The sequence below is a fragment of the Loxodonta africana genome, chromosome 19, assembly GCF_030014295.1.
Source record: "Loxodonta africana isolate mLoxAfr1 chromosome 19, mLoxAfr1.hap2, whole genome shotgun sequence".
Taxonomy (NCBI): domain Eukaryota; kingdom Metazoa; phylum Chordata; class Mammalia; order Proboscidea; family Elephantidae; genus Loxodonta; species Loxodonta africana.
In genome coordinates this window covers 64,578,286-64,605,936 of record NC_087360.1, presented here as the reverse complement: position 1 = coordinate 64,605,936, position 27,651 = coordinate 64,578,286, and positions in this window count along the sequence as shown.

The window sequence follows — 27,651 nt, the reverse complement described above, 5'->3', positions numbered from 1 at the left end:
GACTTGTTTAAAGATTGTCATGATTGAACCATAAGACCACTCAAAAACTGCAACATACGCTTTGTTCTGTGCGGGGAAAAATTCCCATCATCCATAAAAAGAGGAAGAAAAAAAAAAAAACCAACAAAATACTTTAAGGGTGGTGAGCTGAGGCAAAAGCTGATACATACTGGAGAGAGGTGGATTGGGGCTCTTGGCTAATATAAAATGATGAATCAAAGTACAGCAGTGACAGCAGACAGCGGGTCTAATTATCTCCAGAGGGGGGCATTATGATGCTCGGACTCCAGCTGTCAAGCAGCTGTAAACTTCTCCAGGCTAACATCTGAGTTTTCGGAGAGCAACAGCAGACCTGAGTTTCACCAGGAGACCATGGTGTCAATGCAGAGCCAAGCCAATTCTTCTCTTCAGGTATTCGGAGACATGCTTAAAAAAAAATCTCGTCGCCTTTCCAGATGCCTGGATCTGCTCTAAAAGATGAAATACTTAGAGGGATACCTTTGAGACTTCCAAACATTAAACAGGTTTTGATCCCAATATTGTGAGACCGTTGATTAAGACCGCTGAATTTAACTCTACTGCCATTAATAAAGCAATTTATATCGGGAAAGCATCATGCCAATGAGACAGTATCTTGTGGTAGCCTAATCTCTCTAAACTAGGTGGTTCTCATGTGCGTTAAGGCAAGAGTAGCTATCTTTCTTGTTTTACTTTGTATTTTCCCCAAAGCAGCCTCCAAAATAAGAACTGAGTAAAAATAGTTTACTTGTGGAATGGTCCCAGGAAACACTGTCTGGGGAATAGGGAAGTGAGATAGGAGAAGTAAGATGGTAGTGAAGGTGAGACTATAACGCAAGTTATCACTGTGATACCTGGAGCTCAGGACTGATTCTCAAATTGTGGTTCTTGGTTGACCAGTGTCAGTATCACTCGGGAGCTAGTTAGAAATGCAAATTTTCAGGTCTTCCTCTCAACCTACTGAATCAGAAGCTCTGGACATGGGCCCAGCAATCTGTTTTATCAAGCACTCCATGTTATTTTGATGCACAATCAAGTTTGAGAACTAATGAGCTAGGGAACTCTGTCTCAGAGTTATCCTACTAGAGGGAAAAGGTAGCTGCGATATATATACATCAACTCTCATCCGTCATGGTTGAGGGCTGTTCGAAGAATGGTGTTGGAAATAAGCATAATTCTCCAGCACTCTGGCCTGCTCTGCCCCTGGGCAGAAAGGATTTCAGAGCTAAGGCCTCGGGCAGAGATGTCGTTAAGGCAGCTGGAAGTCCTAGGAACACTACAATGGCAAGGCCCAAAGGGATATGGATGGGACGCTAACAACAGCTACTGCTGATTTAGATAATGCATAAAGGGTTTAAAGTAGCACCTGGCACAAAAACCTATTACATATCAAAATGAAAGGAGAACACAAAATTTAACAAGTTATGATCCCTCCCCTCAAGACACAGAAGTCTACAAGGAGAGCTGGATATAAACACGTAAGAGAATCTCAGGCAGGATGCAGGAAATGCCATAGGGGATGGAGGTGCAGGAGGGGAAGATCGCCTCTGATCGGGGGAGGAAGAAAGCAGCTCACGAATTGGTGGCATCTGAGAAGGGGCCAGTAGGCTTTTTGGCAGGCTGAAACAATCAGGGTGATTGAACCAGGGCTTGGAACTGGTTATTTTCGGTTTGACTCCTTGCTGAGAATTTGCATTTCCACCCCAGATATACTGAATCAGAATCTACTTTTTAACAAGATCCCCAGGATACTCTTACATGTGGATTGAGCTGTGGAGGAAAAACCCAGGTCCCTGAATTAGCCGTTTCATCATCACTGGAATTCAAGTGGCCGTTGTGTCTGGATGTCTGAACCCACACAGGCTCGTGAGCAAAGTGGAAGCAACTCCCACAGCTAACAGACTTGAAGTGTAAGGGTGCTGAAAGTTAGTGTAACCCTGCCATGCTTCAACAGCCTCACCAGTAATTTTCTGGGAAGGAATTAAGGATTATTGGTTTGAAAATCACAAACACATATTTCCAGCAGCCCCACAGATGTGCCTACTTTCCTGGGACGGGAATGGAAATGCAGGAGTGCTAATTTAATCTTTCTTACTAACATTATTACCATTGTAACCTAACCTTTACAGTCTTAGGTAGAACTGCCACTGTGTACTCTGAGAATGTTGTACATGGACGTTTACAAAATCATTTCTGAGGAAGAGGGTGGGGTGGAGAGAGGAATTAAGTTGAAAAACATGAATAAAGACTCCAGTTTGCACAGCAAAATATGTCCCTTGACTGGGGCTGCCCTGCTTCTCAGCTTTCCTTTGTGTCCCTTCCCACCCCTTTCTCTTTAAGCCACCAATCCCTTAGTTTTCAACTCCTCCTCACACAGGGTTGCATTCCATTGCGTTCCTGATGCCTCCGTCCTCTTCCCACCTGTGGGCTCAGTGGAAAACAGTCCACGACCAGCCACCTACTAGTACTCTCTTACCTTTTTATGAGGGGAACTTTTTTTCCCCCCTGAATCCTGAGAACCTTAGTAAGAAAAAGTTTAGGGGAGAGGAAAGAGGGTTTAGCAATAAGGTGCTAAAGCAAGGGGGAATGGAAGCAGCTTAAAGTATTTGAAAACAGAAAGGAAGGAAATTTCAGTCCCAGCTACGCTCTCCTCCTCACTGTATTTTCCAGCCCATTGTGGAAAAGGGGGAGTCCTTGAATGGTGCTAAACGGTTAAGCTTTCGACTACTAACAAACAGGCTGGAGATTTGAGTCCACCCAGAAGAAAGGCCCAGTGATCTACTTCCAAAGAAACAGCCATTGAAAACCCCATAGAGTTTAGTTCTACCCTGGCACACGTGAGGTTGCCATGAGTCAAAATCTAGTCCATGGCGACTGGTCTGGATTCTTTGGAGAACTGAGCAGAGCGAGAGCTGTGTGTGTGTGCTTGTGTACCTGCTTGTGTATTATATGAACATAATGTGAAAATATTAGTAGAACTTGCTCAGATAGTTTGAAGACCCTCTGACAGGTTGCCTGTTTTAAAGCTTTTCAAGTATTTAGTGGCCGTGAACTTCAAGGTGTGGATTTGTGATGCCTGAGGTATTATGGGGCACATATGTCCATGCTGTATTCTTTCTTTGCAGGGGGCCTTGTCAGCACCATGTGAACCAAACATATGGAATAAACTAAGGGACAAAGCTCTGGGATGACATAGAAGACATTGCAAAACACCTACTTCATTTGCTCAAGGTTAAACATTATGTGCCTAACAACAACAAGATCTTTTTTAAGTGTATCTGAACCATGTAAGGAAACCCTGGGGTGGCGTAGTGGTTAAGAGCTATGGCTGCTAACCAGAAAAGGTCAGCAGTTCGAATCTACCAGGCGCTCCTTAGAAACTCTATGGGGCAGTTCTACTCTGTCCTATAAGGTCGCTATGAGTTGGAATCAACTTGACGGCAACAAGTTTGTTTTTGTTTTAAACCATGTGTTTTTATGATTCACTCATTACCTCCTATGCTGTTTTAATATTTTATGAAGATTTGAGTACTTGCATATCACTCTGTAAATTATTTCCCCAATATTTCTTCTAAGGGAGGACTTTACCCTTGGTAAAGCACTGAGGGGTTAGGAGTGTTTGTTACTTAAGTCAAGCCAGAAGTTGAGCTGAAAGTAGTAACCACAGTTCCATTACAGAATTAAAATAAGTGCTTGTCCCCAAAGAAATCAACCCATTGTATTGATTGTGGAGAATGTGAGAATAAAGTCTAGAGCTCAGCAGACAACTCAGAGATTAAGGATGTAACAATTAAAATCTATCAGCAATCCTATAATCATCTGGATCTCAAAAACAAGATGCAGTATCTTTCAAGCATACCGTGCGTTCATTCTATTCATTCATTCATAAAATTTATTGGAGAATTGTTAATATACATAACTAGGCACTGTGGAGTGTACGAAAGGGAATTACAAAATGGTCTTTGCCTGTAAATAGATTGTGATGTAGTCATGCAGGTTAAAACTAGCACGTGTGTCTTGTGGTAAACAGTGAGTGGTACATAAAACCAAACCAGTTGTCGTACAGCCATCTCCAACTCATGACAGCCTTTGTAGGATTTTGGGAAGCAAATCACCCAGCCTTTCTTCTGTGGCACCTCTGGACGAACTTGGACCTTCAACTTTTTGGTTAGCAGCAGAGTACATTAACTGTTCGCACCACGCTGGGACTCCGTAAGTGCTACGTAAAGCAGGAATTTAGTTCACTCTATATTTTTTGAGTTATATCGGAGAAAAAAGAAGATGGGGAAGAAAGAGATAATTTTAGTGTAAAATGTAGTTTCACAGGGTCAGGAATCTGACAAATTTCAAGCTGTCCTGTGCTAACCGGATGGGTTTACCAGGCGTCATAGGGAAAGCCCCGCTGTAGAAGGTGTAATAAGTATACACCTTGCTCTCTGAACAGGCTGCTGCGGGGAGGGTGGGTTGCCACTTCACAGGATCCAAGTCGTCACAGCTTTATGGAAGCAGTAGCAGTCATTTTGTCACTTCCCTTTGGTTGTATTAGGAACTGATCTACTTAATGTACAGTGTAACTCCAGTTATAAAATGTTAAGCAGGATACAAATTTTATTCTTTTTTCTTTCACGGAAACTCATAAAAATATTCCCCGTACTGTTAATGAACTTTCTAACTCGACTGAAATATACAATATACAACACTGCCTGCCACGCAAATTTAGTTTTTATACTTACAATAGACCACTTACAATCCACATTTAAGCGACAGTAATGTGTTTCTAAAATTAGCAAGGGGCTATGAATTATGCGTAGAGCTGACCCTTCTTCCTTAACTCATTCTATTATATTTAGGCACCGTCACATATATTCAACATATAGAATTCTTCTAAATCCTAACCTATTATTACTGTTATCCATGGCTACATAACAAACTATCCCAAAACTTAGTGACTTAAACATCCAGGTGTAATTGTTCCTCACTGTTTTGTGGGGTGACTGGGCTCACACGGGCATGTCTTGCTTGAGGTCTTACACATAGTTGCTGTCAGGTGGAACTAGAGTCATCTGAAGGCTCAACTGGGCTGGATGTCCACAGTGCTTTCTTAACGACATGTCTGGTGCCTGAGCTGGAGTGGCTAGAACAACTGGGTGTTGGATGGGCATTTCTTTCTATCCATACATTCTCTCCACATTGCTAGGTAGCTAGGGCTTCATCAGAACATGGAGGTCTCAGAATAGTCACACTTCTTACGTGGTGGCTGGTTTCCCCCCGAAAATGCATATCAGGAGACCAAAGCAGAAACTACCCGGTGTTTTATGATCTAGTTTTGAAACTCACAGTGTACCTGCACAGAACAAGGAGCCCTGGTGGCACAACGGTTAAGCACTTGGCTGCTAACTAAAAGTTAAGTGATTCGAACCCAGCAGCCACTCCACAGGATAAAAGGCCTGGCAATCACCTCCCGTAAAGATTACAGCCTAAGAAACCCAATGGAGGAAGTTCGACCCTGTCATATAGGTTTACTATGAGTCAAAATTGACTGGACAGCACCCAGCAACTACACAGAACATGAATACCAGGAGGCATAGTTCATTAAGGGTCCATCTGCAGGGACTAATAACCACCCTTGTCGTTTATATCGTTTTGAAATATGATGATAGCTGGCTTTGGTAGACTCTTGCTACACACAAGTCAATCAAACAATCAAAAAAGACTGAAGCTCCACTTTCAAAAGAGTATATAGAATAATAATTTAAAATATGTATTGGAGTTTATCTAGCACTTTAACAAATTTTTTGATTCAATAACTATTAACTGCCTGTTATGTGCCAGAGAAGAGTCCCTGCGTGGTGTAAATGGTTATGCACTTGGCTGCTAACTGAAACTGGTGATTTGAATTCACCCAGAGGCACCTCAGAAAGGCCTGGCAATCTGCTTCTGAAAGATCATAGCCATTGACAGCCCCATGGAGCACAGTTCCACTCTGATATACACGGGGTCGCCATGAGTTGGAATCAACTGGATGGCAACTGGTTACTGGTTACGTGCCAGAGACTGTGCTGGACACTGATGAATTCTCATAGATAGGTGAGATAGACATGTGAGGAAACTGAAGCTCAGAAGAGTTGGATGGAAGCAGGACTCACTTCTCCTAAGGCAGCAGAGTTAGGTGCCCGTGCATGCAGTGGTACTATGAACACTTGCTGATACAGAAAATTCTAAGGGAACTTAACAAAATCTCTCACTGCAGTTTTATAAATCAGACTCAAGGTGTATGCTATAATGTGCTTTGTATTTTGACACGGGAAATTTGAGAAATGGATTTGTAATAACCAAACCAAACCCATTGCCATCGAGTTGATTCTGATGCATAGAGACCCTATAGTACAGAGTAGAACTGCCCTGTAGGGTTTCCAAGTCTGTAATCTTTTTTTTAATCGTACTTTAGGTGAAAGTTTACAACTCAAGTTAGTTCTCATATACAAATTTATACATAGTGTTATGTGACCCTAATTGTTATCCTTATAATGTGACAGCACACTCCTCCTTTCCATCCTGGATTTCCTGTGTCCCTTCAACCAGCTTCTGTTCCTTTCTGCCTTCCCATCTTGCCTCATGACAGGAGCTGCCCATTTAGTCTCATGTATCTAGTTGAACTAAGAAGCACACTCATCAGGAGTATCATTTTATGTCTTATAGTCCAGCCTAATATTTGTCTGAAGATTTGGCTTTGGGAATGGCTTTAGTTCTGGGTTAACAGAGTCCTGGAACCATGTTTTCTGGGGTTCCTCCAGTCTCAGTCAGACCACTAAGTCTGGTCTTTTTACTAGAATTTGAATTCTGCACCCCAATTTTCTCTTGTTCCATTAGGGACTCCCTATTGTGTTTCCTGTCAGGGTGGTCATTGGTGGTAGCCAGGCACCATCGAGTTCTTCTGGTCTCAGGCTGGTGGAGTTCCTGGTTTACGTGGCCCCTTTTGCCTCTTGAGCTGTTTTCCTTGTGTCTTCGGTGCTCTCCATCCTCCTTTGCTCCAGGTGGGTTGGCACCAATTGATGTATCTTTGATGGTCTGCTCGCTAGCTTTTAAGACCCCAGATGTACAAGGCTGTAGTCTTTATCAAGCAGACTGCTACATCTTTCTTCCACTGAGAAGCTGATGGGTTTGAACTGCTGACCTTTTGGTTAGTGGCTGGATGCTTAACTGCTGCTCCACCAGGGTTCCTTTCGGATTTACAATACATAGTAAAAATCCCTTATATTGCCTCTTACAATATGCCTCAACCAAAAACAAATTTGCAAGTGTCCTGCTAAATCTCAAACTTTCGTTTGCATCAGTACCACCTAGAGGGCTTATTCAAACACAGATTGCTGGGCCTCATTCCCAGAATTTCTGATGCAGTATGCCTGGGGTGTGACCTAAGAATTTGCATTTCTAACAAGTTCTGGGATCGTGTTGATGTTTTGGTCAGGGAATCACACTTTGAGAACCATATGGTAATCCAGAATATAAAACAGTGCTCAAAAGCATAGCTGTGAGTCAGACAAGAACTAAGGGTGAGTTCAGCTTTGTCTCTTACTGGCTATGAGATCTTAAACATGTTACTTAATCTTTCTAGCTTAGTTTACTGGTCTTTATAATGAGGATAATTAAAAGTAGCTTCCTCATGAGATTTTTCTGTGGATAAAATAATATATAGGAAGAGTTCAATAAATACTAACCATATGAATAATTATAATCCTATATGAGACACAGCCCTATTTATTTTCTCATGTATATTACTTGAAGGATTGTTGCATACTTTGCACAATGACACATCTGTTTGCTTGGATTTGTTACAATCACCGTCCAGAGTAAAGAGCTGACCACTGTGAAGTCTGTACCTTTCCCTGTCCCCTTCAGAATAGAAGAGTAGAATTCTCTGATTATCTGTTTTCTCCCTTGTATGCAGCACACAAAATCTAGCAAGAGAGTCTTTAAAATAATCTACAGACTCAAAAAATAAATCTCACTGTTTTCAAGTTAAACTCCTCCGGGGATTGGTATTAAGGAGAATTAGGTTTGCTTTAGTTGAGCTTTGCAGGATGCCCTGATAACGCCTCGGCAATCAAAATGTAATTACAAAATAGGAATGTTTAGATTGCAGAATTTTTTTTATTATTATTTTTTAGTGTGAACTGTAATAGTCAAGCATCTAGGTGCATTAAGGTGGAGATAACAAACTCAGTTCCAAATCGCTTATCAAGCTGTGCAGTTAAAAGCACGGCAATTATTAACACACACATACACACACGCGCTCACACACGCAGGGACATAAAACCCAAAACAATAATAAATAAATCACAGCATATTTTCTTGCCTGTCTATAAAATCATAACCCTTGCTGAAAGGACAGACTTTCTTCTCCAGTAACATGATCCTTGCTGGGAGATTGCTGAGAGTGAAAAGGATAGAAATGTAACCCTCCTGTTCTTCCTTTCACTGTGCCACTGCCCCACTCAGTCCCTTTCTGTGACTCAGTTGACTTATCCAGACTAGATTAATGATTTTTTAAAAAAATATTGTTTATAGAATATTAAACCTAACCTAACCCATTGCTGTCGAGTGGATTCTGACTCATAGCGACCCTATAGGACAGAGTAGAACTGTCCCATAGAGTATCCAAGGAGTGCCTGGTGGATTAGAACTGCCGATGTTTTGGTTAGCAGCCATAGCACTTAACCACTACGCCACCAGCGTTTCCATAGAACATTAGTAAGGTGAAATACTCAGTGTAAAAACTTCCATGTGGTCAAAAAAATTCAGGAAACATTGCAACATATTAGCATGGAAAGAGTCTGAGAATCCCTTTTGTGAAGAAATCAGTGTTTTCCGACTATAATAGTCCATGGATTCTTTCTACCCACTAAAGAATATACTTCTTCAGGCAATGCTGCTTCTAGTTCTAATTGCCTTATGCTTAGTGGTTGTAGAAGTTCATGAACTGTCAACCAAGAATTCGTTTTTCAGCAAAAGTATTCTTCCAAAATGAAGGAAAATAAAGGCATTCCCAGATAAACAAAAACCAAGGGAGTTTTTTGTTAACATAACTTTCCGACAAGAAAGTCCTGTAGGCTGAAAGGAAAGGACATCAAATTTCAACTCAAATACATGGGTAGGAATGAACAGCAAGAAAAGATAAATATGTGAGGAAATATAAAATAATCTCTGCATATATGCTTTTGGTGTTTTATTTCTTCTCTTAATTCCTTAAAAATACCCAGAGGAGTGTTTACAACAATGATTATAGCACTGTATTGCTGTGCTCATAGCATGCATAGATGTAACATATATGACAATAATAGCACAAAGAAAGGGAAAAAATTGAAACTGTATTTTATTAGAATTAAGTCAGTATTAACCTAAAGTAAACTGTGTTAATTTAAAGATGTATATTGGAATCCTTAGCACAAACCACTATGAAAATTAACGCAAAAAAACCATAGAAAAAATCTCAAAAGAGTAATTTAGTTTACTAAAAAACATTGGCTTAACACAAAAAAGCACTAAAAGAGAAACAGTGAAAAAACAACAGCAAAACTACATGAGACATACAGAAAACTAATGGTAAAATGACAGACGTAAATCTAGCCATATCAATAATTACATTAGATATTAATGTACTAAACAATCAAAAGGCAGAGATTGTCAGATTAGATTTTAAAAGAGCAAGATCTATTATTTGCTCAGAGCCCTGGTGGCGCAGTGGTTAAGAGCTGAGCTACTAACCAAAAGGTGAGCAGTTCGACTTCACCTGGTGATCCTTGAAAACCCTCTGGGGGCAGTTCTACTCCGTCCTATAGGATCACTATGGGTTGGAATTGACTTGATGGCAATGGGTTTGTTGTTTTGTTTTGTTTTTTGGTTATTAGTTGCTCTGTAGAACGGACACAGTTGAGATTCAAAGACAAAGGCAGGTTGAAAGTAAAAAAAAGGAAAAGTAGATACGATGCAAACAGTAACCAGAAGAGAGTGGAAGTGCATATATTTAAGGGTGATAAAAACTTGTTGCGATGGAGTCAAATTCAATTCGTGGAAACCCCATGTTTTGCAGAGTAGAAATACGCTCTGTAGAGTTTTCATGGCTGTGACCTTTTGGAAGCAGATGGCCAGACTTTCTTCTGAGAAAACTTTGGGTGGCCTTATATCACCAACCTTTTTTTTAGTTATTAGCTGAGTGCTTAACCATTTTCTGGGTTTTACCGAGTACATTTTTTAGCAAATTTTAATTTTTCAGCATGTTAAAATGTATATGTCCTTTTAAAATATACAAGGGGATACAATATTTTTAAAAAATTTGTCTAGGGACCATGGAAGTGAAAATGTTTGACGTCTACTCCCTCATACATACTCTCATTGTACTGAGAATGTAACTAAGGTTTTCTGGGTTCTGACTTATCCAAATCTACATATTTTACAGTAAAGTCAGTATAAGAAGTCATACTCTTTCTTTTGGTATTATATTTCTTTCCCATTTTAAAGAGACACCATGGAGTAATGATTAAAAAAAAAAAAATTAAGTCTATAAAATTTGGAGCTGTATTTTTTTTAAAAAAATCTTATTTCCAACACGTATTGGCTTTGTGACCTTGGAAGTTTGTCTTAACCTCTCTGTGCCTCTATGACCTTATTTGTAAAATGGGGATAATAATGGCAAATACTTCATAGAATTTTTGTGAGGTAATGCATGCATGGTACTTTGAACAGTCCCTGGTACATGAAAACTACTCCATATGTGTGAGCTATTTTTATTTAGGGCTTTGGGATGTTCAAATAAATGTGCTACAGAGAAATCATTATCACATCTGCCAGCACTTTCCACAATGCAGGCACAGATTTCAGAGCTCCTGACTCAGATGTTGAATCTACATCTGGACATCAAGCCATTTTAGCAGTCAGCATTAGAGAGATTGAGTTGCAAAGAGGCAGCACTGAAGGGAAAACCTTGCTAACAAGATAATATGTGCTGAATTCAGCAGCTTTGTCTGTTATTGCTGATGAAGGAGAGACGGTGTAAAATGCGAGATGTGGGACATTTAGAGGAAAGTCAGTATGATGCGCATAATTTATTGTTTGCATGAAGACTAGAAGTGGAACACTGGGTCAACAGGAAGGCCAGATGGCAACTCAGTAACCTCGGAAATTCTCTTCGTAAAGAACAGCCTACTTTTCTATCCTTCTGCTCCTCACCTCACTCGCTGAACCTTCTGTACCTGGATCACAATCCCCCAAACACAAGCAGCATCCACCTGCCTCTGTGACTTTGCTCATATCGATCACTTCTCCTACAACCTTCCACACTCTTGGTCCTTTCTTTATCCCACCTTTTGCCACCTACTTAATAGAGTTTAATTCATTCTACTGAAGAATTAACTATGCCCCAAATACTGGGCTGGGCTCTCAGGATACAAAATCACACATTTTTACAATCAAATGTGAGAGAAGGCCCTTATCGCTCTTTATTATGTTTGTCTGAAATAGAAGTAGGCACTAGTGTTCTATGAATGCAGGCGAGGGCATCTTACCCAATCTGAGGATGATCAACAAACACCTCCTGAATGGTCTAGTCAGCGTTGTAGTTAAGTCCATGGAGTCCTGGTAGCACAGTGGTTAAGAGCTTGGCTACTAACCAAAAGGTCAGTGATTCGAATCCACCAGCTGCTCCTTAGAAACTCTGTCCTATAGGGTCACTATAAGTCAGAATCCACTTGACAGCAACAGGTTTGTTTTGTTTTCGTTTAGCTAACTCTACACATAAAGAGAAGAAACAAAGCCAATAGCACATACAAAGGCCAGAGGGGAGACTATGGCATGCTCATTATGGCTGGTGAATAGGGTACTTGGTAGGAAAGTGAATAAAAATGAGGCTGGGAAGATAGGAAAAGGCTAGATCATAAAGGAGATTGGAGTGATGAATGCCTTACTAAGGAATTTAGATTTAATTTTGATAACCATGGGAAGCTACTAAGGATTTTAAACAACACAGTAATTTGTTCAAATTTTCATTTCAGAAAGACAACGCTGAGAGAAGTATGAAGAATGGATTGCATGAATGAGGGCAAGAGTGAGATCAGCAAGTTATTTAGGGCGACACTGGAAAACATTAGTATGGAAGATTATGAGGACCTAGAGAGAGCGGGATCAATTTCAGAGATGCTCAGGAAGAAAAAAAAACAGCATTTCTTAAGATCTGATTGGATATGTGAGGTGAGATAGAGTGGAACATGGAATGACTCAAATGTTTGGCTTTGCTAACAGCGTAGATGGTGGTACCACTCTTGTGAGAGGATATACGGTACATGGAGGACGGTGTTGAGATCGTATTTGGGCATGTTGAGTTGAAATTTGTTTATTCATTCAAAAATATTTGCGGAGAACCTACTAGATTCCAGAGAATGTTTTAAGCTCTGGACATACGGCAGTGAGTAAAGCAAACAGAAATTGCTGCCCTCGTGGAGTTTGCATCCAGTAGGGCTATTTGTGTACATATCAGGAGATGATTGAGTTGGCTTTGGAGCTAAGATGAAAGATTGGCTTTAGAAATGTAGACCCAAGGCAGGGCAGCTTATAGGTAAGAGTTGAAACTACAGCTTATGAGTTAGTTTCTGTACTTAATATATTTTTACTGTACAAGGAAAAAGATGTAGTTTAGCAGAGGCATGTTTGAACAGTATTTAGGATAATGTGGGTCAAAAACTACTATCTAGTCATCAAAAAAGCTATTGCTAACATATCCTGAACTAGAATGCAAGAGGCTATAACGGCACTCTACTCTCAGAGAAGGTTGTGTGCCACACCTTAAGAGGGATGTAGACAGACAATAACATTCGGAGAAGTACATCTGTGAAGGTGGAAGAACTCAAAACTACATTAAAAGGAGAATGGTTAGATGAACTGTTTAGCTTTCAGCAGGTAATCTGGTTAACTCTGTTATAGCTACAAGGGTGATAACCACTATCAATGGGAGAAAGTTACAGGGAAAATTTCACTAATAAGATCATTGCTATCTCCTGCATATCCTAAGATACTAGCCTCTGATACAGTGAGAATTGTTTCTACCCAGGAATTGGTTGATCTCAGTCTTGGAGTAGATGGCATAGATTTTTAATCAAGCTAAACAGATTCACATCTGGGTGGTAACTCACAGATTTAGCTCAAATGAGTTCCAGATTCTTGAAAATAAAGGTTTCACCACGCCTAGAGGCCTCTCTAGTCTCCTCCAAGCATGAAGTCCAGGCACCCATGCCATCTTTTGGTCAAGATCAGAAATGATGTGCTGTGTTTCACAATAGTTTTCCGAGAGACTTCCCAAACCAAGATTATCAGCAAAAGGCAAACTCTCCTCACATCAGTTCAAATTTCTCTTTCGCTTTTTTCGTCTTTCCTGTTGTCTCTCTTCAAAGACCAGGTCCAGCAAACTGTGAGCATTCAAAATGTATTTTTAATTACAGGGCTTCTCCATGATCCAAGGCACAGTAAAACTCCAAGCTCTGACAGTGCCCTAGTTGCCATTTAATCTTCATTTCTCCATTTCTCGTCAGCTGTGCATGCAGATGCTGAAATCTTGTTTGTTTATCATGGGACCAAGAAGATTTATGGTTGGGTGCATATTCGGCTGCCTTCCACGCTCTCTTGGCACAGCTCCTGAGCCACACAGCACGGGGGACCCTTAAACATGCTTAATGGGAAAGTCGCTCCCACATGTTCCCTGTAGTTCTCATCTGGTTATTTTTCAGCTTCTGCTTTGGTTGAAGTTAAGGTAATTACAAAGTTATTATTTGTCATTTCCATTATCTTTGGGGTCAGGAAGACATCTGCTGAAAGTTAACGTCATCTGTCATTTATGCCAGCTGGCAGTCAGCACCCAAGTGGACGTAAAAAATGAGTGAAAAGGCTGGGTGTCCATGCAGCCTAGCTCTGTGCGTGTGTCTGTGTGCATACACACTTGTATATATCCAAAAGAACCCAGCACTGCAATGAAGGCTCAAGAAGTCTGTGTCTTCTCACATTACCAAGTAATGATGAAATGTAAAGAAACATGGAACGCTGCCATCCATGATATGCTAAGGGTTTTTGAGTCACTAATGTGGAGAAAAGTAATGGAGTCAGATGAAGTATTTCAAGTTTCCTTCCTGCTGGGCTATTTATTTTCTTTCTTTACGTGCTGCACTTAGCTCTCTTTCCAAAGTGAAAATGGTCTAGGGTTAGAAAGGATATTTTACTCAATGAAGAAATATAGGTGATGTATATGATCAGTGCTGCTCTTCTGAGCCAGCAAACACCTCAGTGTTTGCAAATCCAACGTTACCAGTCAATCCTGTAGTTCAGGGTCAGTAAACTTTACCTGTAAAGGGCCAGGTAGTAATATTTTTAGACTTTGCAGGTCATATAGTCTCTGCTGAAGCTACTCAACTTTGCCATTGTAGCCCAAAAGCGGTCATGTTACTGTTGTTAGGGTCCATGGAGTAGATTTTGACTGATAGAGACCATATCTGACAAAGTAGAACCGCTAGTAGAACTGTTTTCTAGGCTGACGTCTTTACAGGAGCAGATCTGCAGGTCTTTCTTCTGTGAAACCACTGGGTGGTTCGAACCACCAACCTTTAGGTTAGCAGCCAAGAGATTAACCATTGTACCACTAGGGGACCTTGAAAGCAGTCATAAAAAAAAATTTTATTTTATTTTATTTTTTTAGTCATAAAATATAGCAAGGTGTAAATGGATGAGTTCGGCTATGTTCCAATAAAACTTTATTTATAAAAATAGGCAGTGGGCCAGATTTAACGAATAGGCCATAGTTTGCCAACATTTGCTTGTAGAAGCATTCAACTAAAACTTGCCCCTGTACAAACAGGCCATGATACAGAAGCTTGAGAAGAGACTGTAGAGTCAGAGGGAGAAGAGGAATGGTTCCCGAGTTATTGTGCCTGTCACTATGCTTTCAAATTCCCTCTGAACAACATGTTTATCCCATATCCTTTCCTAAAGCTTCTATCTATGAAAGTAAACCAACACTTCTTTAGGATTATGTTCTGCAAGTCCAATTTTAGTTATATTGCTCTGAGGATATAAAATTTTCGTACATATCTTTCTCTTTGTTAGGTGTCGTCAAGTTGGTTCTGACTGATAGCAACCATATGTATAGCAAAATGAAACACTGCCTGGTCCTGTACCATCCTCACAATCATTGCTAGGCTTGAGCCCATCATTACAGCCACTGTGTCAATCCATCTCGTTGAGGGTCTTCCTCTCTTTCCCAGACCTTCTACTTTACCAAGTATGATGTTCTTCTCCAGGGACTGGTCTCTCCTGATAACATGTCCAAATTATGTGAGATGAAATCTCACCATCCTCTCTTTCAAGGAACACTCTGCCTGTACTTGTTCCAAGGCAAACTTGTTTGTTCTTCTGACAGTCTATGATATATTCAATATTCTTCACCGATCACATAATTCAAAGGCATCAATTCTTCTTCAGTCTTCCTTAATCATTGTCCAGCTTTCACATGCATATGAGACTATTAAAATTAACATGGCTTGAGTCTGGCTTACTTAAGTCCTCAAAGTGACCTCTTCGCTTTTTTAACATTTTAAAGATGTCTTTTGCAGCAGATTTACCCGATGCAATATGTCATTTGATGTCTTGACAGCTGCTTCCATGGGCTTTGATGGTAGATTCAAGTAAAATAAAACACTTGACAACTTTAGCACCATGAAAAAATGGGTGATGTTCAAAATTTTCTGAAAATGAGCCTTCAGATATTCAGAATATAACTGTAATCTGAGCATTAGCCATGGATTGTTATTATTTCCAAATCACATTGTTTACCAAAAGGAAAACAAGCAATTGTGGGGTGTGTTAACATCCTGCTACTTTGTTAGATGGGAAGAATTTCATCTCATCCTCAAAGAGCAAAATGAAATCTTTACAGATCAATGAAGTTAGTTCAAATTTCAGTTCAGAGAATGATAACGTTTCAAACCAAAGACCAGAGATTAGCCTTTATTGTGTTGAGCACTCACCAGGATTTAGAATGTGGAGGATGGACTTTGAGTTCTGTTTCACAAATACCTTCACCTTTTCTCATCAGTTCATTCCAGTTTGATAAGTTTAGGGATCTTGTTCAGTTATTTTGGATTTGCGCTACCAAAGAAGTTCTTAAAAGGGAATAGCAAACCAAGACTCACTTGAACTTTCAGAAGAAAATTAAACAGAAATCAAAGAGGTTTTATTGGACTACATAAATAATAAGGCAAGGATGAAGAAAAGTGTTAAACATTTTTAAAATTCAAGAATAAAATCAAGGATGGCCCACTTTTAATATGTGCGTTTTGTGTTCACTGAGAAATTAGTTCTGAAGAATGTTCTCTTCTTCTGAGGTCAGAAAGTTAGGAACTAGAGTGACCTATGTATGGTAAGACACAGTATCTGCTACACCAATACCACCAGCCAATGTACACATCACCTCCAACCAGGCTTTCCAGGTCTGTGGTTGAAGGTTTATGCACACCAGCTGGGGAAGTTCCCCAATAACATCTACTGCCCTCCAAATTCAGCCACTCATTATGAAGCCTGTGCACAGAGCAAAAAGGATTGTAAAAGTAACAATGACCCTTATCCATCTGGGATTCAAGATGCATTGCTTTAGAATGGATATAAATACATGCAATTTGTATGAATCAGGAAAAAAATAAATTAATATGTGCGTTTTGGGGACTAAAAATCCCTTAACCAGCTCCCTGAAGATACTGCCTTTGACACCAGTTAGCTTTATTCAGTACAAACCCATATAAAATGATACGTTATTAAAAAATCTTAGTTACCTCCCTCCAGAGAGTGTTCCAAAAAATTGTACACAGAGATAAACTATTGATAAGCCATTATAAATGTAAATAGAAATGTGAATATTTTTACTACTGAGTGAGAAGCTCTGTCTATAGTACACATTTGGTACTAGACGGCAGTTGGTTGGGGACCAGTAATAGGTATAAATGCTATACATTTGCATTGATTATAAATTAATTGACTATAGTCACCTATGAAGATATCAATTTAAAATTAAAAAAGATGAAAGAACTTAACGTTTTGGAATTTGAACAATGAACATAGATTTCAATACTGTATCAACTTTTTCTTTCACATATCAAAATTAGAGTCACTGACAGAATATTGCTCTCAAAGATGTGTATTTAAAATATAATCTTCATTTTAGGAAAGAAAAATTGAGCAAAACTTGAAGGTTAAGTCTTTTTGCTATTGGGAGCAATCAAGACGACCAGTAGGTATAATCATTCAAGAAAATGTTACCTCAGAAATATTGGACTACTTCTTTAATTATGAGATAAATAAGAGAGGGAGTCATGTGTTTAATCAGTTTAAAGAGGTTATTCTCAAAAGTGCAAAGATATTGACAGACATATAGAAATAATTACTAAAAGCTGTTCTAACAGAATTTGCCTGTTGACCAGTTACAGTGTAAATCTATTAATTGAAACAATTAGCAATGGAAACTGAAAAAACACAGTATTGTATAGATTGACACTGTATGGATTGTTAAATAGTGATTGCTTCTTAATGCTTATTGTGTGTGACACATTATACAAATACAACATGAAAATATTTGTTAGGATACTGTTTTTTCAAATGTAGGAATATGGGACTTACTTATCTTTGTATTATCCATAATGTTTAGAACTGTTTTAATAATGACTAAAAAAAAAAAAAACCTTTTTTTTAAAAAGTGCTTACACCCACTACTCAATAACTATTTATTAAATGCATGGAATCTACTAGAAACACATGGCATTACTTGTTGCCATTAAGTCTATTTTGACTCGTAGTGAACCTATGAGTAGAACTGTCCTATAGGGTTTCCAAGGAGCCACTGGTGGATTGAAATTGCCGACATTTTGGTTAGCAGCCGTAGCTCTTAACCACTGCCCTACTGGGACTCCACACATACCATGTACAGATTAAAAATAAAATGAGCCTAAGGCAGTAACACTCGCATGATCTACCGACCTTTGCAATATGAAATCGAGCTACATACAGTATATATAATAAGGTGGTGTGAGGTGTGTAGTATGCATAACTCTGTGTCTTAGTTATCTAGTGCTGCTATACCGCTAGTGGATAGCTTTAACAAAGAGAAAATTATTCTCTCACAGTCTAGTAGTCTACAAGTCCAAATTCAAGACATCAGCTCCAGCTGAAGCCTTTCTCTCTCTGCCGGCTCTGGAGGAAGGTCCTTGCCATCAATCTTCCCCTGGACTAGGAGCTTCTCTGCACAAGAACCCTGTGTCCGAAGGATGCACTCTGCTCCCGGCACTGCTTTCTTGGTGATATGAGGTCCCCCAACTCTCTGCTTGTTTCCTTTCCTTTTTATCTCTTGTAAAAGATGATGCAGGCCACACCCCAGGAAAACTCCCTTCACATTGGATCAGGGATGTGACCTCAGTAAGGGTGTTACTTCCTGCCTTAATCCTCTTTAAAGTAATCTAATCTTGCCTTATTAACCATAGGCAGAGATTAGGATTTACAACTCGTAAGAAAATTAGATCAATGGCAAAATGGAGGACAATCACACAATACTGGGAATCATGGACTAACCAAGTTGACATAGTTTGGGGGAACACAATTCAATCCATGACAATCTGGAACAAAAGAATTTTCAATTCTTAATAATGTTTATGTACTAATTGATGACTAAATCCTGCACATCTCAGAGATCACAATGAAATGTGTTATATGTCTCCCCAAAGAGAAGCAGTAAGTATTACTCTTTATTATTTTACAACAGATTTCAAATTTCCAGCTATAAGAGTTATTTTCCCCTTTACAGACATGTATGCAGTTATACATACTCTGGGACTGAAGATCCACCTCTAAAAGGGTTGCGACAAACTCAGAAAGATCTTGGAAGTGATAAGCCATGTACACAAATGTATTACACAGCAGCTTTTCTGAGCATTAAAGGACACAGCTGATCTTCCCTGTGTAACCTAAACCTCACCCTGCTTGGGGAAATGGCTCTTCATTGTTTCCTTTGTCATTTTAAAATAACTGTATTCCTCTTGCTTTCATCTTCTCTTTCAGAACAAGGCTTCAAAGTCCCGCATAAATACAAATGCACGTAAAGGCTGGACACTCAGTAGTCTAGACTATCAGAACAAAGGACACCTTTTCTCATTAATATGATCATGAAGGGTGCATGCCCTGGAATGTGAGAGGAAAGTGTACTGGCAAAATTAGTGACAGGAAGGTGAGTGACTCAGGCATCAAGATACATGTGTCCCTGTGTTAGTTTCGCTACTAGTCACCTTTGAGCTATGACAAATTCCTTAACTTCTCTAAGCTTCATGTATGTAATCTATAAAATGACATGGATGCAAGAACTCAGATCTTGACTTCTAATACCATTCTTCAATAAAAGGAATCAGGGCTACTTAGGGAAATAGCTGATTCTTGTACCACGGCAGAAAATATACAAGATGAGCCTGGAACATCCTGTAGTGCCAGAAAGTAATGAAGAACCCAAGAAACAAAACAAGAGCACAGAGGAAACAACTAAAAGAGCTCCTATTGGCCAAAGCTAGAAAAAAATCTGAGCAAGAAAATAAATAACATGATATTGGATTGTAACACAAAGTACAACCCATTTATAATTATAAATAAATGATTGATTGAATGACAGAATCAGGGATGAGACAAGCCTTCCATAAGAAGGATTCCAAATAATTTATATTGATTCTTTACTCTCAAGAAGGTGGAGCATAGCTCCCCACCCCTTACGTGTGGGCTCTGTTTAGTGACTTGCTTCCACAGAGTACCATATGGAAAGTGGGAAAAAAGATAACTTTACAGTAGATAAATCTGGCCAACACTACTAGCTGTGATCAAGGGTGACATCATCAGTTACAAGTCATCGTGGTAGTACACACCCCTGATCTTGTGACCCCAATACTCCCCAGCATGTTTTCTCCTTTTTCAAAATGGTTGACTGAGAACTTGACATAACTAATGCCTTGATAAACCTATAAGTTCTTCTCCTTGCTCTGCTGTCCTCCTCCTTCACATACCTCTGTTAATGACTTTGTTTTGACCAAATGTTAATGACTTTGTTCTTTGTTTTAAACTTATGCAAATAACTTTATTTTGTTCTGTTGGACCACCTGTGGCTTACAACCCCCACAGGAAAATCAGAGCCCAGGTATCTGATATGTATATCTTCAGCCTAATAAAGAAATGTCTGGCAGGTATCTTTTGTCACTATCCTGTAATGAATAACTCCTTTCAAGCATACCTCTGGCCAGGCACTTTTAACCCTTGTAAGATTCTATGTAAGCGCTAATGTAAAATTGCTCTTTGGGACTCCATAGAGGCAGCCTGTGTTGCTGCTGGGTCCTGGTGATGTATAAAATGTACATCCCCTTAATAAACCTTCTCACTCTTTCTGACTTGGAGTATGTTTCATTGGCTTGACTGCTCCGGGGCACAGGCCCTATTCAGGTAACAATATGATGTGTTGGTAGTGGTACTTTGTCCCTGTGCTCTTCCTCCCCAAAACCTATCACCCTAGTCTAACTATGAGAAAAAAGCCAGAGAAACCCAAATTGAGGGATATCCTGCAAGATAAGGAAAATCTGAGAAACTGTCACAGACCAGAGGACACTAAGGACACATGGTGAATAAATGTAATGTGGTCTCCTAGATGGGCTGCTGGAACAGAAAGGGGGGTTAAGGAAAAACTGATGAAATTCAAATAAATCATGGAATTTAGTTAAGTATAATGTATTGATATTGGTTCATTATTTATGACCAATTTATCATAGTAACATAAGATGTTAACAACAAAGGAAATTAGCAGCAGGTTATATGGGAACTCTGTGCTATCACTGCATCTTTTCTGTAAATCTAAACTATTCTAAAATTTTTGAAAAATATTTTTAACTAACATGGTTGGATTAGATTCTATGTACTTTTTATTACTCTATGACTTTAATACAGGCGCTCCTTGGAAACTCTGTGGGGCAGTTCTACTCTGTCCTATAGGGTTGCTATGAGTCGGAATCGACTCGAGGACACTGGGTTTTTTTTTTTTGGTTATTACGGTATTATTCCTTTGTGAGTTCAGGCCACAAGAAATCTATTTGATGTAGTATAGCTCCTTAAAGAAGGTATTGAGTAATTCTCTGTCCCCTACTGCCTTCATTAGAAACCCTGGTGGTATAGTGGTTAAGAGCTATGGCTGCTAACCAAAAGGTCGGCAGTTTGAACCCACCAGGCTCTCCTTGGAAACCTTATGGAGGCAGTTCTACTGTGTCCTGTAGGGTCGCTATGAGTTGGAATCGGCTCGACGGCAACGGCTTACTGCCTTCATTAGTTTCCTTAGCATCAAATACAAAATTCTTAATACACATTGGTTATGTGGCAAAAAAAATAACCATTATTATCTTTAAAAGTAGAAACAAGTCCTCACTTAGGAATGCAAATTTTTTTTTCTTAAGAAGACTTTTTTAATCCTTAGAAAATCCAAAGAAAAAACAACTACAAAGGTTTTGAATGGATAGTACATATACCAACATTATAAAGCAATTAAAAGCTTTGCATTGCAATGGTTTTTCTCAGCACTCTATACATAACAACTATAATTAATTTTCAGTATCAAAAGGTGATCAAATTTGTTCACAGCCCTTGCTGACACTTCGGCACATGAGCAGCTTAGCCCGGGAAGTAGTAGCTTGTATGGTGTAAAGTCCCTAAGAGTTCTGGCAACAGGGTTACTTCAAGTGTTAAATCAGGCTCAGCCTGTGGTATCTGTAATGGATCTGCCCATTTCCCTCAGAGGTGAAAACCCAAGAAGAGGGAAGACGTTGTAGGACTTGCAGATTTCTCAGACACAGTCAAGCAAACCAATCTACCAAATTAAGGAGTGATGGAATATGAACCACCCTCTTCACTCTTAAGTAGTTATGAATAGAAATGGAATTTCAGAGGCGAAATGCTTAGAAGGTGCAATTTAGACCTTAGAAATATTTCAGCATTTCTAATTTCTTGAGGTAAGTTTTCTTTCTGACACTCCATTGTCCTGTCTTTCCCTGTCATCTCTATATCTGCATCCATGTATCTCTAATTTCTCTATACTCCAGTGCATGGTTAGCCAAACCCTACCTTCTCCAAAAAAGTGTTGCATGGATGAGTAAGTGAGAATCTGTTAGGGCCCTTAAGCTTCTTATGAGACATGGTGTATTTAAATGTGCAGATATTACTGAACCTGTCACCACCTGGTTGTTGAAAGCCAAAATCCAAGAGCAGCAGCCTTACTTGCCAATCATGTCAGACAGATAAAAATGTGCTGCCCAGTGAAGCAGGACACTTACTTTAACTAAAAGGTGAGAGCAAGAAAAGAAGTATAAAAACAAGGTTGATTTTTCCAACTAATTTTGAAAGCAATTCTATATTATGGTGGAGAGTTAAGAAGGATATTTGAGGCATGTATTTATTAATGTGTTTATTCTTGTTTTCATGAGAACTTTGAGATCAAATGTCTTTTAGTTTTTAGTCTGTAGTTTTCTTTGGTGAGTTCGTTAAATAATACTATACTGATTCAAAATGGGTGACAGACGGAATCAGGCTAATTTTAATTTACCTACATGTTTCTGTATGGTTTTCTTTTGCTTTGCATATGCATGTGTGTGTGTGTGTGTGTGTGTATATATATATATATAAAACTCCATGTGTCTGCCAGTTTGTCATGCCATGATGAATTGTGTGTTGCAGTGATGCTGAGAGCCATGCCACCGGTATTTCAAATACTAGTAGGGTCACCCATGCTAGACAGGTGTCAGTGGAGCTTCCAGGCTAAGACAGACTTGGAAAAAGGAGCTGGTGGTCTATTTCTGAAAAAAAACTGGCCAGTGAAAACCTTATGAATAGCAGTGGAACATTGTCTGGAATAGTGTTGAAAGGTGTGCCTCTCAGGTTGGAAGGCACTAAAAATAAGATGGGGGAAGAGCTGCCTCCTCAGAGTTGACTCAATCTTAGTGAAGTAGATGGAGTAAAGTTTTTGGGGCCTTCATTTGGTGAGGTGGCACAACTCAACATAAGAAGGAACAGCTGCAAACATCCACTAATAACTGGAACATGGAATATACAAAGTATGATCTAGGAAAATTGGAAGTCATCAAAAATGAAATGGAACACAAAAAGATAGATGTCCTAGGCATTAGTGAGCGGAAATGAACTGATAATGGCCATTTCAAAAGGAAAATCATATGGTCTATTATGCCAGGAATGACAAATTGAAGAGGAATAGAGTCACATTCATTGTCAAATAGAACATTTCAAGATCTATCCTGAAGTACAACACTGTCAGTGAGAGGGTTATATCTATACACTTACAAGGAAGGTGTATAATATGACTATTACTCAAATTTATACACCAACCACTAATGTCAAAGATGAAGAATTTGAAGATTTTTACCAACTTCTCCAGTCTGAAATTGATCAAACACTCAATCAAGATGCACTGATAATTACTGGTGATTGAAACGTGAAAGATGGAAATGCAGAAAAAAGATCTCTAGTTGGAAAATATGGCTTTGGTGATAGAAATGATGTCAGAGATGGCATGATAAAATTTTACAAGAACAGTGACTTATTAAATGGAAATACGTTTTTCAACAACATGAACAGCAACTATACACGTGGACCTCATTGAATGAAATACACTGGAAATCAAATCGACTCCACCTGTAGAAAAAGATGATGGAGAGCTCAATATCATCATTCAGAACAAGGCCAGGAGCCGACTGCAGAACAGACCATCAATTGCTCATATGCAAGTTCAAGTTGAGGCTGAAGAAAATTAGAGCAAGTTCATGAGAGCCAAAATATGACCTTGAGCATATCCCACCTGAATTTAGAGACCATCTCCAGAACCAAAGACTAGATGAGCTGTGGACTGACATTAACGACATCATACATGAAGAGAGCAAGAGGTCATTAAAAAGGCAGAAAAGAAAGACCAAAATGGATGTCAGAAGAGACTCTGAAACTTGCCCTTGAATATAGATTTGCTAAAGCAAATGGAAAAAATGATGAAGTAAAAGAGCCAAACAGAAGATTTCAAAGGGCAGCTTAAGACAATAAAGTATTAAAATGAAATATGCAGACTTGGATTGGAGTTAGAAGGGGAAGAAGACACTCAGCATTTCTCAAGCCAAAAGAATTGAAGAAAAAATTGAAGCTCGAGTTGCAATGTTGAAGGGATCTATGGGGAAAATATTGAACAACTCAAGATGCAGCAAAAGAAATGGAAAGAATACAGACAGTCACTGCACCAAAAAGAATTTGTCTACGTTCAACCATTTCAGGAGGTAGCATATGATTAAGGACTGATGGTACTAAAGGAAGAAACTCAAACTACACTGTAGAAAAATGGTGAAAAATAACACTCCGGGAGTTGACAGAATGCCAATTGAGATGTTTCAACAAATGGATTTAGCGTTCGTGGTGCTCACTTGTCTATGTCAAGCAATTTGGAAAACAGCTTCCAAGCCAGCCAACTGGAAGACATCCATATTTGTGCCCATTCCAAAGAAAGGGGATCCAACAGAATGCAGATGTTATCAAACAATATCATCAATGTCACACAAATGTAAAATTTTGCTGAACGTCATTCAAAAGCAGTTGCAGCAATGTACCAACAGGGAACTGCCAGAAGTTCAAGCCAGATTCAGAAGAGTATGAGGAATGAGGGATATTATTGCTGATGTCAGATAGATCTTGGCTAAAAGCAGAGAATATCAGAAAGATGTTCACCTATGCTTTATTGTCTATGCAAAGGTGTGTATCTTAGGCTGTGTTCTCTAGAGAAGCCAAACCCATAAAGTGTACAAATATATATAAAGAGATTTGTATCAAGGAAATGGCTCAAGAAATTGTAAAATCTGGAAAGTCCCAAGTCTGTGGGCCAGGCTGGAAGCTTCTCCTGACAAACGTAGCTACATGGGCTAATGAACCCAAGATCCTCAGATCAGACAGAAGTCCTCTGGTTTACAGGTAGCAGAGACCAATGAATTTTAACATCGGCTGCCAAGATGGCAGGTAATCTACTAGCTCAAGTTCCAAGACCTGGAGGTAGGATGAACAGGAGCCAGCTGCAGGATCCAGAGCTAGCAAAAGCCCATGAACCTTGCCACATGCAGGCCACACCCCCAAGAAAACTCCTTTTCAACTGACTGGCTACTCACAGAAGATTACATCATAGAGGTGATAACTTTATATCAGATCTTGTCATGGAGGGTATAACATCATTATACTACTGCCAAACTACACCACAACTGCCAGACCACTGAGAATCATGGCCCAGCCAAGCGGACACACAACCTTAATGATCACAGCATTTGACTGTGTGGATCATAACAAATAGTGGATAGATTTTGAAGAATGGGAATTTCAGAAAAATTAATTGTGATCCTGAGGAATCTGTACATAGACCAAGAGTCAGCCACTGGAACAAAATCGAGGGGATACTGCATAGTTCAAGTCAGGAAAGGTGCGCATCCAGGCTGTATTCTTTCACCATACTTTTTCAATCTGTATTCTGAGCAGATGATCTGAGAAGCCAAACTTCTATCAAGATTGGAAGAAGACTAATTAACAACCTGCGATATGCAGATGATACGACCTTGCTTGCTGAAAATGAAGAGGACTTGAAGCACTTACTGATGATCAAAGACTACACCCTTCATTATGGATTACACCTCAACATAAAGAAAACTAAAATCTTCACAACTGAACCAGCAAGCAACATTATGGTAAATGAAGAAAATACTGAAATTGTCAAGGATTTCATTTTACTTGGATCCAGAAACATTGCCCATGGATACAGGAGTCAAGACATCAAATGACATATTGCATTGTGCAAATCTGCTGCAAAAGACCTCTTTAAAGTGTTGAAAAGCAAAGATGTCACTTTGAGGATTAAGGTATGCCTGACCTAAGTCATGGTGTTTTCAATTGCCTCATTTGCGTGAGAAAGCTGTACAATGAATAAGGAGGACTGAAGAAAGAATTGATGCCTTTGAATTAAGGTGTTGGTGAAGAGTATTGTGTATACCATGAACCACCCAAAAAACAAACAAATCTGTCTTGAAGAAGCACAGCCAGAATCCTCTTTGGAAGCAAGGATGGCGAGACTTCATCTCATGTATTTTGGACACGTTATCAGGAGGGACAAGTCCCTGGAGAAAGACATCATATTTGGTAGAGGGTCAGCACAAAAGAGGAAAAGCCTCAAAGAGGTGGATTGATACAGTGGGTGCAACAACCTTCTCAAACATAGCAATGATGGAGAGAATGGCAAGGGACAAGTTAGAGTTTCGTTCTGTTGTACATAGGTGCATTGTGATTCAGAACTAACTCAAGGGCACCTAACAACAACAGCAATATGCCTGTGGTTATGGTCTCATTTAGGTGTGAGTTTTCTATTATGTTAGTGAAGCAGAATTAGGGTGGGTTTTTTTTTTATATCTTGAGTCACAGCCTTACTGGAGGGTGTGACTAAAGTCACCACCCTTTCCAACCTCATGCAAGTCATGACATTGCACAACTTTGCTCAAGTAAAGGAAGTTCTCTTGAGGGTATGATCTGCATCCAATATGTATATAGCTGTCTGGCAAAGCTCTCTCTCTTGCTGTGAGTTCTATACATGGCCCGTCATCATCTGACCTCTGGTTCTTGGAACTTGAGCCAGCAGCCTATTGTCTGGCCTGATTTTCCAGCTTCCACAGCCTTGAGAGCCAGAAGTCTGTTGTCTGACCTGCCAATTTGAATTCATCAGCCCCTGCAATCATGTGAGTCAAGAGAAGCCTCCAGCCTGACACCTGATCCAAGCATTTGGTACTTGCCAGCCTCCACAACCACATAGCCATTTCCTTGATGGTTTATGAGTTCTGTGAGACATTGCAATGAATTATGGAACCCAAAGACAAGAGGAAGAGTACTAAGAGAAGGAAGAGAAGTTGATGTTAGAGATGATGGCATGGCACAGCAGTATGGAAAACTTCAACATTTGGGACATCTTTAACCCCTGCCTCATTGGAACTAGCTTTGTGCTGATCCTTCTAAAAGAAATTATTCATTCAGATACTTTTCAAGAACACTGTTGGGGGCATCCCCCAAACTCTTTTGTGCCATTTAGCCCCAATACATGGTGCCAGTATTTAAACCAGTTGCTGATCCGTTGTGTAAATTCTGACTCATGGCAACAGCGTGTGTTCCATAGGGCTTTCAATGGTTGATTTTTTGGAAGATCACCAGACTTTCTTCTGAGGTGACTCTGGGTGGACTCAAACCTCCAACCTTTCTGTTAACAGCCAAGATCCTTAACCATTTCTACCACCCAGGAACCCCCTCTCTTTAAAAATTCCCTATAAAAGGTAAGTTTGCTGTCAGAGAAAAACACTTCTTTCTGGGGTCACCTAATAGAGCAAAAAACTCTATTGTTAAATACTAGGAACCTAAAGGCTCACTTAAATGTAAGCCTCTCTCCCACGCAGGCTGAAAATGGGGAAGAACCATCTTGCTTCTGCA